General features: G+C 45.0%; 1 protein-coding gene and 1 non-coding gene across 2 annotated transcripts in view; both read right to left on the minus strand.

Annotated features, from left to right (window-relative positions):
- LOC124594457 (fibrillin-1-like) overlaps window positions 1-14506 on the minus strand; it is a 200812-nt gene that overhangs the window by 924 nt on the left and 185382 nt on the right. The window lies entirely within an intron of this gene.
- On the minus strand, window positions 13380-13454 carry Trnap-cgg. Its single transcript has one exon. It is a non-coding gene; the product is annotated as a tRNA-Pro (tRNA).

A 14506-nucleotide genomic window follows, 5' to 3' on the forward strand; every position in this document is an offset into this window, starting at 1 on the left:
CGTTGATTTGCTTCACATTAGAAACAAAATTATTTTTATGTGGAATTTCAAGTGTCGATTAAACACAGGATTACCCAATAAGTCTTGTGTGATAGTCCAAAGAAGTTTTCCGTGATACATTTCATACTGCAACATGGCTGCTTTCAGCTGCGTTTTTTAACATACTCCAAATGGTGACTATGACACTGTTTGATACTGAATGGCAAGTTCGACGTACCTATCATTCATGGAACTAGTACTTATCTGAAATATATATGCATCGCTTCGTATCGTATTTGTTTTGCATGTTGGTATTCGAGTTGTTATGTAATTATTCACCTACTCTCGTTTTTTATTTATAGTTCACTGCTGCTAACTGAATTTACATATTGTTATTTTGCAATATAGGGACCGTGAGTGGAGCCTTGGAGGCTAGAAAATGGAGTGCCAAGTGGAGAAACCGGTACATTTCCGACATATTCTTCTGTTTTAGTTCAATAACGTGGTGACAGCAGCGTAGGCAGTCAGAAACGTTTGCGTCATGTATGAGAATAATGCCATTGGACGCAGCACGGCAAGCCGGCCGGAGTGGCCGAGCGGTTCTAGGCTCTACAGTCTGGAACCGCGCGACCGCTACGGTCGCAGGGTCGAGTCCTGCCTCGGGCATGGATGTGTGTGGTGTCCTTAGGTTAGTTAGGTTTAAGTAGTTCTAAGTTCTAGGGGACTGATGACCTCAGAAGTTAAGTCCCATAGTGCTCAGAGCCATTTGAACCATTTGAACAGCACGGCAAGAAAACGGATTTCTCGTCTTAAGGACGAACGTTTTGACATCGGTGACTGTCCACGTTCAGGAAGACCTTCGGGGTCTGACGAAGATCGTTTAAACTCATTAATTCACAATTCTCAACGTCAGTGTACTCAAGAGCTGGCAAATGTGATCAACTATGCTCATTCCACCGTCGTGGGACATTTCCATGCAATGGGGAAGGTTCAAAAATCGGTGTACTGCATCATCACGTGGTCTAAGCCAAATGTACAAAAATGAGCAGATGGCCATATGTGCAACTCTGCTTGCCCGACGCCCAGTAGCTGCTGAACAATATCGACCACTCCTATCCTACATCGTTACTGGTTTCGAGAAATGGGGTGTTTATACTAAAGAAATGAAAAAGAAAAGAATGGTTGAGCCCAAACAAAGCAGCAGTTGCCCATACAATGACCTGCACTCCTCCACAAAAGATAATGTTACGTATTTGGTGGAACAGTGACGGTGTGGTGTACTACGAATTGCTTCCCAGAGGTGTAATCATCACAGCGGAAATGTATTGACAACAACTGAAACGTCTTGCAGTCAAGATCCAAGAACACCGCCCGCATTCTGTCAAAAAGCACTAGACAGGAACCGAGCGAGGTGGCGCAGTGGTTAGCACACTGGACTCGCATTCGGGAGGACGACGGTTCAATCCCGTCTCCGACCATCCTGATTTAGGTTTTCCGTGGTTTCCCTAAATCGTTTCAGGCAAATGCCGGAATGGCTCCTTTGAAAGGGCACGGCCGATTTCCTTCCCGATCCTTCCCTAACCCGAGCTTGCGCTCCGTCTCTAATGACCTCGTTGTCGACGGGACGTTAAACACTAACCGCCACCACCACTAGACAGGAATTGGCCTGACAACTCATTCCGCACCCACTTTACTGACCTGATCATGCACCCTCAGATTTTCACCTTTTTCGGCTCTCTATCGAACAACATCCAAGGAACCCCCTATCCCGATGAAAATGCGCTCCGAAAACGGCTCGACGCGTTCTTCGCCTCAAAACCACGCGATTTATTATCCCAGTGTTGGCAAACTGTTGCAAATAGTGAAGGAGATTATATTATTGATGAGCAACGTGTCTGTTATGTGTACATTTATTAAACTTACGGAAAAATGCTGCGAACTTTTGCACCAACCCAATAGTTACAGCCATGTCTGTTAGACGATATCGCCCATCACGTTTCCTTTAAATTTGTTATAACTTAACAGGAGCTAAGCCTTTGGTTTTCCTACCACTCCTCTGTTGTATTGTTCGTACTTGTTGAAGGCATTCATGCCGACAGAGGAAAGGATTATCATTGCCTCTTCTCTTTAAATAATTTTTAGTTGATATATAGTCACTGTGATGGTCAAGATCTCTATGTCCATAAAATAACTGATAATTCTGTGCAACAAATTTTACAATATTTTTATTTATGGTATCGTTTTCTCTTTCGTTACAATTACTGAAGCGTCCTTTAGTTTTTTTAAGTACTTTTCATTTCCTGTCAAATAACCGTTCTGTAGGTACCTCACCTCACGCTCTCATTCCACACTGCTTACCGTGTAAGGAACTCTTGTGGTACAGAAGAATTTTTCACTGCTTGAGTAGCATGGCGGCTAACGAAGTCAAAAGAACCACTAACGCTTTGAAGATACACAGAAAGTCGTGCAAGTTAGTTAAGAAAAAAAAACTGCGCAGAGCTGGAAGGGGCCGTTTCATCTAAGCCAATGACACCCGGTAAAAAGAGGAACAAACTTGGACTCATTTCAACAAGGCGCTATTGTCGCCACGTATATGGATATTACAAAAGAGAAGAATAACAGACCACAAAAAACACAGTGTGTTACCCTTCGTTAGGCAGAATTATTAATTGGCAGCAAGACTTCTTAGTTTGAGGGTGTCCAGAGCCCTCGGTATTCAGTACAAAAATATTAATGAGTGTAAAATTATAATGGAGAGAATTGATGTCGTTGAGTCACGTTGCCGATTTCCTTCAGGAAAGGCAGAACTGATGATTGAATGTGTGGAAGGTGTGCTATTCCCGCCGGAAATGGCGCAGGAATTATTGTCTCATATCCCCAGCTTCATATGGTTTCGAATCGAACTGCCTCCTTGTTCAGAAATCGACGAAATCAAGGGTCTACCACGAGGAGATGAACCACGATAGTTTTCTGCAGTGGTCCAAGGAGCGACTACCGGAAAACTTTTCAGTCGGCCCTCTGTCATTGTGTAGCACGTCTGCATGTCGCTAAAACTCTATATTGTGTTTTGGTCACAGTGGAAATCAGATACGAACGAACATGTGACTTTTGAGTAATACTTTATTTCGATTAATTACATGCCTTCGCATTCAACATAAAAACATGGAAATGAGTCGAGCTCATTAACGGAAACGAATAAACCAAGAAAAATAAAAAAAACACTGACATAATTAACGTCACGGAATTCAGCGCTGCAGCTAGAAGAGGGCACTTCACAGCGCTCCTGACAGCCTGTGTGTCAACCCCGCTAACCTCTGCGAAACGACCAGCTGATCCTCTGACGCTTACACGAATGTGTGATGTCTGTTCTGTTGGACGCATTCATACAACTGATTCGCCAATGGGTAATGGCTCTCCCTTCTTCAGTACGGATGCACAAGTACGTCCGATCTTCTGCGGGAATGTTAGAGCAGCCAGCATGGAGGAAATGGACAGTTCTGCGGATACATGACGCTGGGTGGAAATGTGGGTTGGCCACGAGGCATGTCGAGATAATACGCGCAATTGCTCCAACACTGTCCTGGATGGCGCAGTGCTTAAAGCAACTGCCTAGTAAGCAGGAGATCCCAGTTTCGAATCCCGGTCCGCGTCGCCGCTGATTTCGAGTAATGTCCCGATGCAGCCGACCTCAGTAAACCCTTCCATTTTCTTTCCTTTCTCCCCCCCCCCCCCCCTCCTCACACTCCTTCAACCTACGCATGTTACGAGTGTCATGGTTCTCGCTTCGTCATCGCTACACAGCCCCTTTTGGGAAAGCGGAGCATCCTCCTCGAATGATCCACAAAGCACCGTCCATGAATTGTACCGGGAAGTGTATCCGTCGTCCAGAACGAGTATGGCGTTGAATCAGAGTCGGCGAAGCTTCCGGTGGAAGCTGATTGGTGACGGGTGGAAGTTTCGTCTGGTTGTGTGGAAGATGCGTATGCAAAGATAGTTGTATAACGAACACTGGTTTCACTATCAATTGAGGCAGTTTCTTCTTGCCTTTTACGAGAATTTCACATGTTTTCTCACCAGAATAAGGCAGTCACAGTGGCAGTTTGCATGCGCACGGTATTGCAACTCTTAATGTACGAAGGGTTACTGAGTACTATGGCGTGATGCTTGTCGCGACCAGATCTGCGTCATCCTCTCTCTCAGGTGGGCGATGAATTCTGGCGTATGTGTCGCCCATCGAAAACGCGCTTGAATGCACGAACCCACCGGGAAGCCGTAGGACTTCCCCATATACTTGCTCTGCTGGCGAGGCGTTCAGCTCAGGTTTGCGCATGTTGCGTAGGCTGAGCAAAACCAATGGTAAGGCAGATGTCCATTGTCGTATTAGCGCATCTTTAAGCGACCGGTCCAGCGCTCAACCATTCCATTACTGTCAGGGTGGTAATTCACTCTCCTGGGCAGTTAGGTCGGTTTCGAACTGCTGCCCTCTGCTATTTAGAGTGGACAGCCAAAGCTCGATATCCAGTGCGACAGAAACGCAATGGTTATCGTCTCAGGTTGAATGTTATCCACCGTAATGGCTTCTGGTCACCGCGTGAAACGATCTATTACCACCGGAAGGAAACGTTATCCTAGTGAGGGAGGCAGACGACCTATTACATCAGTTCGAACATGCACGAATCATGGTATCATGCATGGAAAATTATCTAGCAGTACATGAAAATGGCAAGAAATCATGCTGTGCTAGCACTGTATGAATGCGTGAACCCCACGTTCGGCAGTTCTTTTGTATCCCAGGCCGCACAAAACGGCTAGCTATTAGTTTAATTGTTGCCTTCACGCCTTATGCCTGAGATGTGTAAGCCTTGAAAGACTTACTTGTGTAGCGCCGAAGGGAGGACCTGACTAGTTTTCCCGTTCGAAATCTCAGTGTATTACTTGGCACCTGTTGCTGGAACGTCGACAGTCTAAAGTTGAAGACCATGTGTGGAATTTGAAATAAAATCCTCAAGTTCCCGGACAGAATCTTGCACTTGGGCTTGCTGTGAAAACTCAGCTGTCTTCATGATATCTCAACCGGGACAGGCAGTCTGCAACTACATCGTCAATTCTTGATATATGCCTTACATCAGTGGTGAATTCCGCCACGTATTGCAATTGACTGTATTGTGTCAGGGAACATTTCCTACTACTTCATCGAAAGGCATAGGTTAGGAGTTTATGGTATGTTTAAATTACGAAATCTCTCGCTTTCAGTTGTGTACGAAAATATTTAATGCAGTTATAAAACGAAAACAACTCGCTTCCATGTGCACTCCATTGTTGCCGAGCCAGAGTGAGTTTTCGTGAAAAGAATGCCAGTCTCAATACTGTTACAATGCAGCACCTATTTCCATTTGCTTAAAATCAACCGTATGCACTACACTTTTCTCAGCTGCTTTGAAAGCGTTATCCACTGACGTTGTCCATTGCACTGGAGCTTAGCTTTTAACCTTAGGACCAGGTAAAGCTGTGGTAAGAACCACTTGAAATTTGCCATGTGAGGTAGATGAAGTGGGTAAAACTTAAGAACTCCCAGGAATCTTCACACTTCTTAAAACAGCTTCGATTTTCTGCAGTAATGGCAGTGATCTGGCTGATGTTATGAAGTGGCCTTTGGCAACTCTTCAGATCTCTAAAGAAATGAATATATCTTCAAGATACGCAGAGCAATACTGCAAGCCATGTAAAACTAAATCTATAAACTTTGACTTGCATGGGTAGCAATTTTCAACCCAAACATTGCAAAAAGGCTTTCGAATAGGCCAAACCTCATTATGATAGCCATTTTGTGAATATCTCTTTCGGCTACAGCAGTCTGTATGTATGCATGTGTGCAATCTAGTACGCTAAACGCTGTTTTTCCAGATAACACATACACTACTGGCCATTAAAATTGCTACACCAAGAAGAAATGCAGATGATAAACGGGTATTCATTGGACAAATATATTATACTAGAACTGACATGTGATTACATTTTCACGCAATTTGGGTGCATAGATCCTGAGAAATCAGTACCCAGAACAACCACCTCTGGTCGAAATAACGGCCTTGATACGCCTGGGCAATGAGTCAAACACAGCTTGGATGGCGTGTACAGGTACAGCTGCCCATACAGCTTCAACACAATACCACAGTTCACCAAGAGTAGTGACTGGCGTATTCTCACGTCCAGTTGCTCGGCCACTATTGACCAGATGTTTTCAATTGGTGAGAGATCTGGAGAATGTGCTGGCCAGGGCAGCAGTCGAACATTTTCTGTATCCAGAAAGGCCCGTACAGGACCTGCAACATGTGGTCGTGCATTATCCTGCTGAAATGCAGGGTTTCGCAGGGATCGAATGAAGGGTAGAGCCACAGGTCGTAACACATCTGAAATGTAACGTCCACTGTTGAAAGTGCCGTCAATGCGAACAGGAGGTGACCGACACGTGTAACCAATGGCACCCCATACCATCACGCCGTGTGATACGCCAGTATGGCGATGACGAATACACGCTTCCGATGTGCGTTCACCGCGATGTCGCCAAACACGAATGCGACCATAATGATGATGTAAACAGAACCTGAATTCATCAGAAAAAATGAAGTTTTGCCATTCGTGCACCCAGGTTCGTCGCAGGCGTTCCTGTCTGTGATGCAGCGTCAAGGGCCACCGTAGCCATGGTCTCCGAGCTGATAGTCCATGCTGCCACAAACGTCGTCGAACTGTTCGTGCAGGTGGTTGTTGTCATGCAAGCGTCCCCATCTGTTGACTCAGGGATCGAGACGTAGCTGCACGATCCGTTACAGCCATGCGGATAAGATGCCTGTCACCTCGACAGCTAGTGATATGAGGCCGTTGGGATCCACCACGGCGTTCCGTATTACCCTCCTGAACCCACCGAGTCCATATTCTGCTAACAGTCATTGGATCTCGACCAACGTGAGCAGCAATGTCGCGATACGATAAAGTGCAATCGGGATAGGCTACAATCCGACCTTTATCAAAGTCGGAAGCGTGATGGTACGCATTTCTCCTCCTTGCACGAGGCATCACAACAACGTTTCACCAGGCAACGCCGGTCAATTGCTGTTTATGTATGAGATATCGGTTGGAAACTTTCCTCATGTCAGCACGTTGTAGGTGTCGCCACCGGTGCCAGCCTTGTGCGAATGCTCTGAAAAGCTAATCATTTGCGTATCACACCATCTTCTTCCTGTCGATTAAATTTCGCGTCTGTAGCACGTCATCTTCGTGGTGTAGCAATATTAATGGCCAGTAGTGTAATTATAATCCCTCAATAGACGAACAGCGTAGCGATCCGGTATTGTCCTAGCATTCAGGGCTTATGGTCGCCATGCATCGTTCTTCATTGGTATTAAATTTAGGGATGTTCCAGTAGATAGGCGAATGACGCCTCCCTTCAACATGGTATCAAATTCCATCGTGGCAACACAGTATCGACTACGGGCGAGACGTCTGGGCCTACATGAATTCGATGTGCCTGTGGTAGTGTTGATATAATGTACGGTGTAGTCACATACATTTTGTGGGGACCCAGGAAGCCTCATGACACCAGGAAACTGTTCTAGAGAATTTTTGTGTCCATCGCCCTTCGACTAGATCAGTTTGGAGTCGTGTACTGTTGCGCTATGATAGAATCTATTGGCAGACTGTCTCGTGACGTCGTCTGTTACACGAGCATTGGCGACGCCCGGTACCAAACAATAATGTGCTGACGACCGGCTCGGATTATAGGTTCAGTTAAATCCGCTACGATGAAATTCCAAGCAAAGCGCGTCTTAGTCCCAGGTCCAAATCGGTGTCCTGTGTTCCACACTAGCGATCGTTGAATTATTAGCTACAGAAAGACAGAACGAGGTGGCTGGTAGGTATTTCTGTAACAGTGTCCGCGGCAAATCTCTTAGGTCGGAACCTGAGCCCACCAAAAAACTGCGTCTTTCGGCCAAGGATTAAGAGGCGCAAGTGCTCCACTGACTATCCGGGGCGATTACTTCTACCTGTTGTTTACCACCTGAGGAAGGTACACGGTGAGACACACTTGTGTGTCTGGGCTCCAAATTTCTGTGGTATCAACTAAGGTCTGTCCAGGCTGAATCGTTGGCTGATGGGAAGCTTGTTGTGGTACGACATTTTGGTCTTCTGCGGAACTGTCCTCTAGCTCTCTGGTCAGAGACAAGTTCGTCCATGTGCTTACTCAGCACATAGACCATATTCATGAGACTATCATAATGCGATCGTGTTATCACCGAGGTGCTATTACACACGGTCAAAGTTCCAGGGCAGTACGTAGGTACGATCACGTCCTGAATCCGTTCCGCCGGAACCGCTGAGGCCTCCAGTGACATGCCCGTTTGCGATGTCTTCACCTGTGGTGCCAGAGGCAGACGGCTGCTCCACAGTGTGTACAGTAATGCATCAGGCACTGTGCACGCGTGAAGCTTGTTTCTTAAGTGAACCTCGAGAGCCTGCCCCACTCGTTTCTGTTGTGGACACACTACAAATTTCCTCGACTTTTAGCTCAGTGCAAGAGTTTCTTACCCAGTGGTGAAGTCATAATGTCTTGAACCTCAGCTTCGTGGCGGTGGTCCAACTGACTAACCACCAGCGCGACGTTACTGGATTCGGTGTTCACCTCATCGCAGAGGAAGAATCCTCGACTGGCGCGAACAACAATTGCCTGGCCGTTTGGCCCAAACGGGGGTAGCCGCACTGCAAGTGTTCATATTGCTGGTGTGTTCATCATTTCACTAATCTAAGATTCTCGAAAGCTTTCCGCAATACTCCTGTGTTGCTGATTTATTTTCTCTCGCTGTAATCACGTCGGAGTCACGACTGTCGCAAGTCTGCTGGTTGCTGGCCTTGCGAACTAGATATTTTGTGCTGGTCACTGCGAGAATCGGATACCAACGAATGTGTGTTTTTGGAGTTACACTTTATTCTGTTAAATCGCATGCCTTCACATTCAGCATAATAACAAGAGAATACGATGTACTCACTGACACAATGCGTATGTAATCCCAAATCCTGCTCGGTAACGAAGCAAACGAATAAACAAGGCAAAGCAAGAGACACCGACGAAATTAAGCTCAGGGAATTCCGCGCTGCAGCAAGGAGAAGGCATTCCACAGCGCTGCAGGCAGCCAGTACGTGAACCCTGTTGATGTCTGCCAAACGTTCAGTTGATCATCTGACGTCCGCCGTGGCTGTCGCTTGTCGACACTGAAACTGTAATGTATGATGCCCACTATCTTTCAGTTATTAATGATTAAGCCCCGACGATGGCGACGGCAAAGGCTGACATTGTTGAGCGGTGGGAACGCCAAAATATGAAAGTTCAGATTCATCCGTGCAAGTCTGAGCTCAAGGAACTAGCTAAAAAAAATAGCTGTAATTTCAACCGTATGCAGTTGACGAGATGGTTAAGCAAAATGGTAACCGGGTTCTTAGTCTTCCACTATACCTCTGAAGCTTCGACACCATCGAAATTTTTTAGGTGTAGATAAGACATTAGCGACAAATAACAGAAGCTTCACTGTGGCAGAATGTCAAAAACTATTTGAGGAAGCAGTGGTACAAATAACGCCGGAGAACTGGCGTAATGTTGTACGCCACACAGAAACGGTCGTTAAACAACCATGGAAAAGTGAAATGAGTGTAGAGAGTAGTGTCGAAAATATAATTTATCCTTCGGTAATACCTGTGGCTCTTCCATGGACGAGAACACACGTAACAACAGTCTCGAGGAAGAAAGTGATTCCGAACCATGTGGCCGTATTTCGTCTATCCTTTAGTGTATGTATTTCATATGTTTGAACGAAATATGTCTACCGCATTTCCACGGTAAATCTCATCCTGTTATCAAGTACAGTGCACTCCCTGTTGCTTTTGTTAAGATACACAGGAAATAGCAGCACATGCAGAACCTATAAGTGGTGAAGGTCAAAATATACAGCAAATAGATATGTAGGCTGAGTCTGATGTTCCCCCGTTTAAAGTCCTTATTGAAAGCAAGTATATCCTGCATCCTATGTCTTTCGGGGCACTACTACATATTGAATGAAGAGACGTACGCTACGGTCGCAGGTTTGAATCCTGCCTCGGGCATGGATGTGTGTGATGTTCTTAGGTTAGTTAGGTCTAAGTAGTTCTAACTTCTAGGGGACTGATGACCTCAGCAGTTAAGTCCCATAGTGCTCAGAGCCATTTTGTTTTGAAAAGACATAAATAAAAACATTACAAAGTAAAAATTTGCGCTGGTGAAGGTGCAAACGGTTTATTTCGGAGTAAAATTTTTAGAATAATAACATGCAGTCCTACATTTCGTCTTTCATGACGACAAGGCAAGGTATCTTCCAAGGTGTGCAGGTTACACTGGCTGAAGAAAAACATGTGTATGTTTACTGGAGCAATGTACCTCGAGGAAAAGTGAAACGTTGCTCCAGACATTTTACGGTAGGAGGAAATATTTCAAAAAGGTCAACTCCTGTAAGTTCAATAACAATGAAGTGCCAAAAGAAAACCAGATTACATTTCTATTCGTTGAGCAAGATGCTGAGTGAAGCCCTTTGTATCATCTATATTACAATGTCTGGACAGTTTGTCGTTTAAAACAGAAATAATGTGTGTCTTAGTAAGACTAAATTTTTCACTGTGGAGGTACTGAATGTGACTACTATCAAAATTCCCCTCCGACAAGCATTTACTGTCGAATTCATCCCAAAAGTACATACAGAATCTTCCCAGAATCCGCAGAACAAATGGAAAGAAACAGAAAAAGAGCAGAGTTGAGTCTAGCCTATAAATAAATTACATATGAAATAACACTGTTTCAGAGACTTTATTGGTCTCACACAGACATGATCTTATGTAAATGTGAGGTGGAGAGTGAAAATTTATACCAAGGCCAGGCAATACTGTTCGCGTCTAGAGGGGGAATTTGAAGCAGAATGGGACGGCAAGGAGCATTTTGATCGAGGAGGGAGGCGTGGCAGTACCACACTCCCAACATTTTTCGCGCCTGCCCCAGCGCCCGCTTCGTTGTGTACACAACAGACAGCAAACACGTCGTCGGCCCCTGTCGTACTGGTATCGCCTGCTGCTCGCTACCCAACTACACCCAAGGTGCGACCCAAGCCGATAAAGAGCAGACAAGAGGCCACCGGCGACAAGTGACACTATAGTTCCCAGTTAAGACAGCAAGTTCACCAATACTTCACAATCCGTATACACCTCAGTACTATCAAATGCCACACCCATCTAAGGCCCATGAGTATCTGGTGGACAGTGCATTATCATGACTGTCCTGTGAAATGTGTAAAGCACAGCACAAAGCCGCGACTGATGCAAAATAATAAATAGAAAGCTGTTGTATATAACGACTACTGACAAATAAGAAGTAAAGGGCTATTTTACCTTACAGTGTGATGCTGTGGGATGTACATTGTATAAGGAATAATAAAAATAGTTTACTTTCATTTATGGATGAGACGCATATAGCAATTTGTGCAGCAAGTGAGACATGAGACATCTCCTTATCCGGTTTTCACATCGTGCGAGGTGACAGGAGGAATGGCGCATTTAATTCAACACGGTATTCAGTGTAAAATTTTAAATTTAGAGCTTACTCGTTCAGAATTTCAATAGGCTGGTGCCTTCATTCTCTCAGTTACTAGAGTCGTTGACATAACCTCTGTGTACAGAGCGCCAATGATACAACGAAAGATTATCAGTGTAATCTTGTCAGTTCCTGTACTATCTCAAAATTAATAATAGGGGACTTCATTCTGCATGGAACCCGGGTCGAGGGGACAGAGTTTGGAACTCAATTGCAGAGACCCGTTGACGAAACTAACTTAGTGATACTCAGCGACGGAATATCAATGGCAATCAGTCATTCAAACCAACGGAGAAGTGCAGCCGAGCTGTGTTTCGTGGCTCCATCCATGGCTACAACTACCACATAGTAGATTGTGGAGGGTTCACTAGACTCGAACCATTTACCAGTCATCCTCAGATGCATACGAAATTTTCTGGTAGACTTATCATTAATGGTAATAGCATCCTTAACGAACAGATTCGCAACTGCAGGAGTCCCAGTAGTGAATTACGACCAAGAACCAGCGAATATCTCCATCTCTCAGAATAACCATTCATCCAGTAGAAAAGAAGCCAACAGAGTGGTGGGAGAAGAATGTAAAATCGCTGTGGAGAACCACTGGAAAGCACTGATACTAGCCCGGCGGAGGTTCGAGTCCTCCCTCGGGGCCAGCCGGGGTGGCCAAGCGGTTCTAGGGGCTACAGTCTGGAACCGCGCGACTCCTATGGTCGCAGGTTCGAATCCTGCCTCGGGCATGGATGTATGTGATGTCCTTAGGTTAGTTATGTTTAAGTATTTCTAACTTCTACGGGACTGATGACCTCAGAAGTTAAGTCCCGTAGTGCTCAGAACCATTTGGACCATTTGAACCTTCCTCGGGCATGGGTGTGTGTGTGTTTGTCCTTAGGAAATTAAGTAGTGTATAAGCTTAGGGACTGATGACCTTAGCAGTCCTGTCCCATAAGATCTCACACACATTTCAACATTTCAAATGATACTCGTATTACAAGCGACAGTCTAAAAATACATTAATTTCAAGAGAGTTCAGGCAAAACTGGAATTTTTCTTAGATGAAAAGAAAAGGAATAACTAGAAGGACTTATACGCGAATTTAAATGCAAGGACACATATTTCCTGTGTATATCGGGGGGGGGGGGGGGGCGAAGGGGTAGGGGAGGGAATCGGACGCATCAGAAGGGTTCCGCTATAGACGTCCAGCCCAATGACTTTGCCAATTAATATGATGGAATTGTTTCTACAACGTCTTACTGTTAATAAATCTGATGGAGGTGTACAACGTTTCTTGGACAAGCCCATAAAAGGAGGCGATCTGAATCGAGTGCTGTATGTTGGCACAAATGGGCAATGTGACCTGCCAAAATGCTGTATGAGTTGACAGGAAAAGGCAAAAAAATCACGTGTGTAATATTTTAAGTAGTTATTGGTCAAGCAGTAATTAAGTGACTGAACTGAAGACAGACATGTTATCCATTTTTAAAGCATGAAAATCTCGAATTATATGTCGTCATATTCATCTGTCACGTTCCTTGAAAGTATTAGACTAATAAAACACGGTGTTCCTTGTAGGGATTAGAAAGACTAATAAAATATGGAATGATGGTTTTTCTAGACGGCAAAAATAGGTTTCCGCAGAGGATACGGAGCCGATGATAAATTAGCACAACTTCTTACAGTGCTTTGCCTCAGCAAAAAGTTCCGAATAATGTTCGTCTCGAAACTTCCTGGCATATTAAAACTGTGTTCCAGACCGAGATTCGAACTCGGGACCTTTGCCTTCCGCGGGCAAGTGCTCTACCAACTGAGCTACCCAAGCACGAATCACGCCACGTCCTCACAGCTTTACTTCTGCCAGTACCTCGTCTCCTACCTTCCAAACTTTACAGAAGCTCTCCTGGGAACCTTGCAGAACTATCACTCCTGAAAGAAAGTATGTTGCGGAGACATGGCTTAGCCACAGCCTGGGGGATGTTTCCAGAACGAGATTCTCATTCTGGAGTGTTCGCCTTGGTTACTATTCAAGACGGTGTAGCAGCACACTTCCCTCCTACCTTCATTGGCAGTCCTATTTCAATACCTAACGGCAGAGAACTTTGTATGAAACTTGGCAGCAATAGCGTGGGAAAAGGAGGACCAGTAAGGGAATCCCACAAGGGTCAGTTCTCTCACCTGTACTGTATAATATCAACATCGAAGATACGCACATCATTTTGGACAGCAACATCAACATACTGCAATACGCTGATGCTGTGTACATATACAAGGTGTCTATCTTAAGAGCCGGCAGGCGCCTTTTCTCTGGTGTTTCAGCAAATGTTTCCAGTTTTGGTTTTGTATTGAGTATCTGGAATCAGCCCGAAGAAATACTGCTCACTACGTCTTTCATGGGATGCCCGGTGCCGACGGAACGCGTCGGTCTGTTTCCCATTACTAACTAAATTATTCACATAATTGTAATTTTATGTGTCCATTCCATAGAGAGGTCCCAGAATAGCATAATACGATATTCGTTTTATTGGTAGGGTGTAACAGGGACAGTAAAACACGTAGAATGAACAGCAATACAGCAGCAACTCAGAAGCGCTGCATGCTTTGCGTTAGCAGTCAGTTCGGGCCAGGGCGGTGATGTCGCTGCAGGAATATTGGTTATTCTTCGAGTTTTACTGTCCCTATCAATACATACAGATAAAACAGATATCTCACTTCACTCATCTGAGACCGCTCTATGGAATGGCCTCGTAAAATTGCGCTTTAAAAATCATTGTGTTCGTAGCGGGGAACAAACCGACGCTTTCTGCCGGCACTCTGCATCGCTTGAAACACGTGATGAATACTAATAACTTGGGCTGATTCTAGCTACTGAATCCA

The sequence above is a fragment of the Schistocerca americana genome, chromosome 1 (assembly GCF_021461395.2).
Source record: "Schistocerca americana isolate TAMUIC-IGC-003095 chromosome 1, iqSchAmer2.1, whole genome shotgun sequence".
Classification (NCBI taxonomy): domain Eukaryota; kingdom Metazoa; phylum Arthropoda; class Insecta; order Orthoptera; family Acrididae; genus Schistocerca; species Schistocerca americana.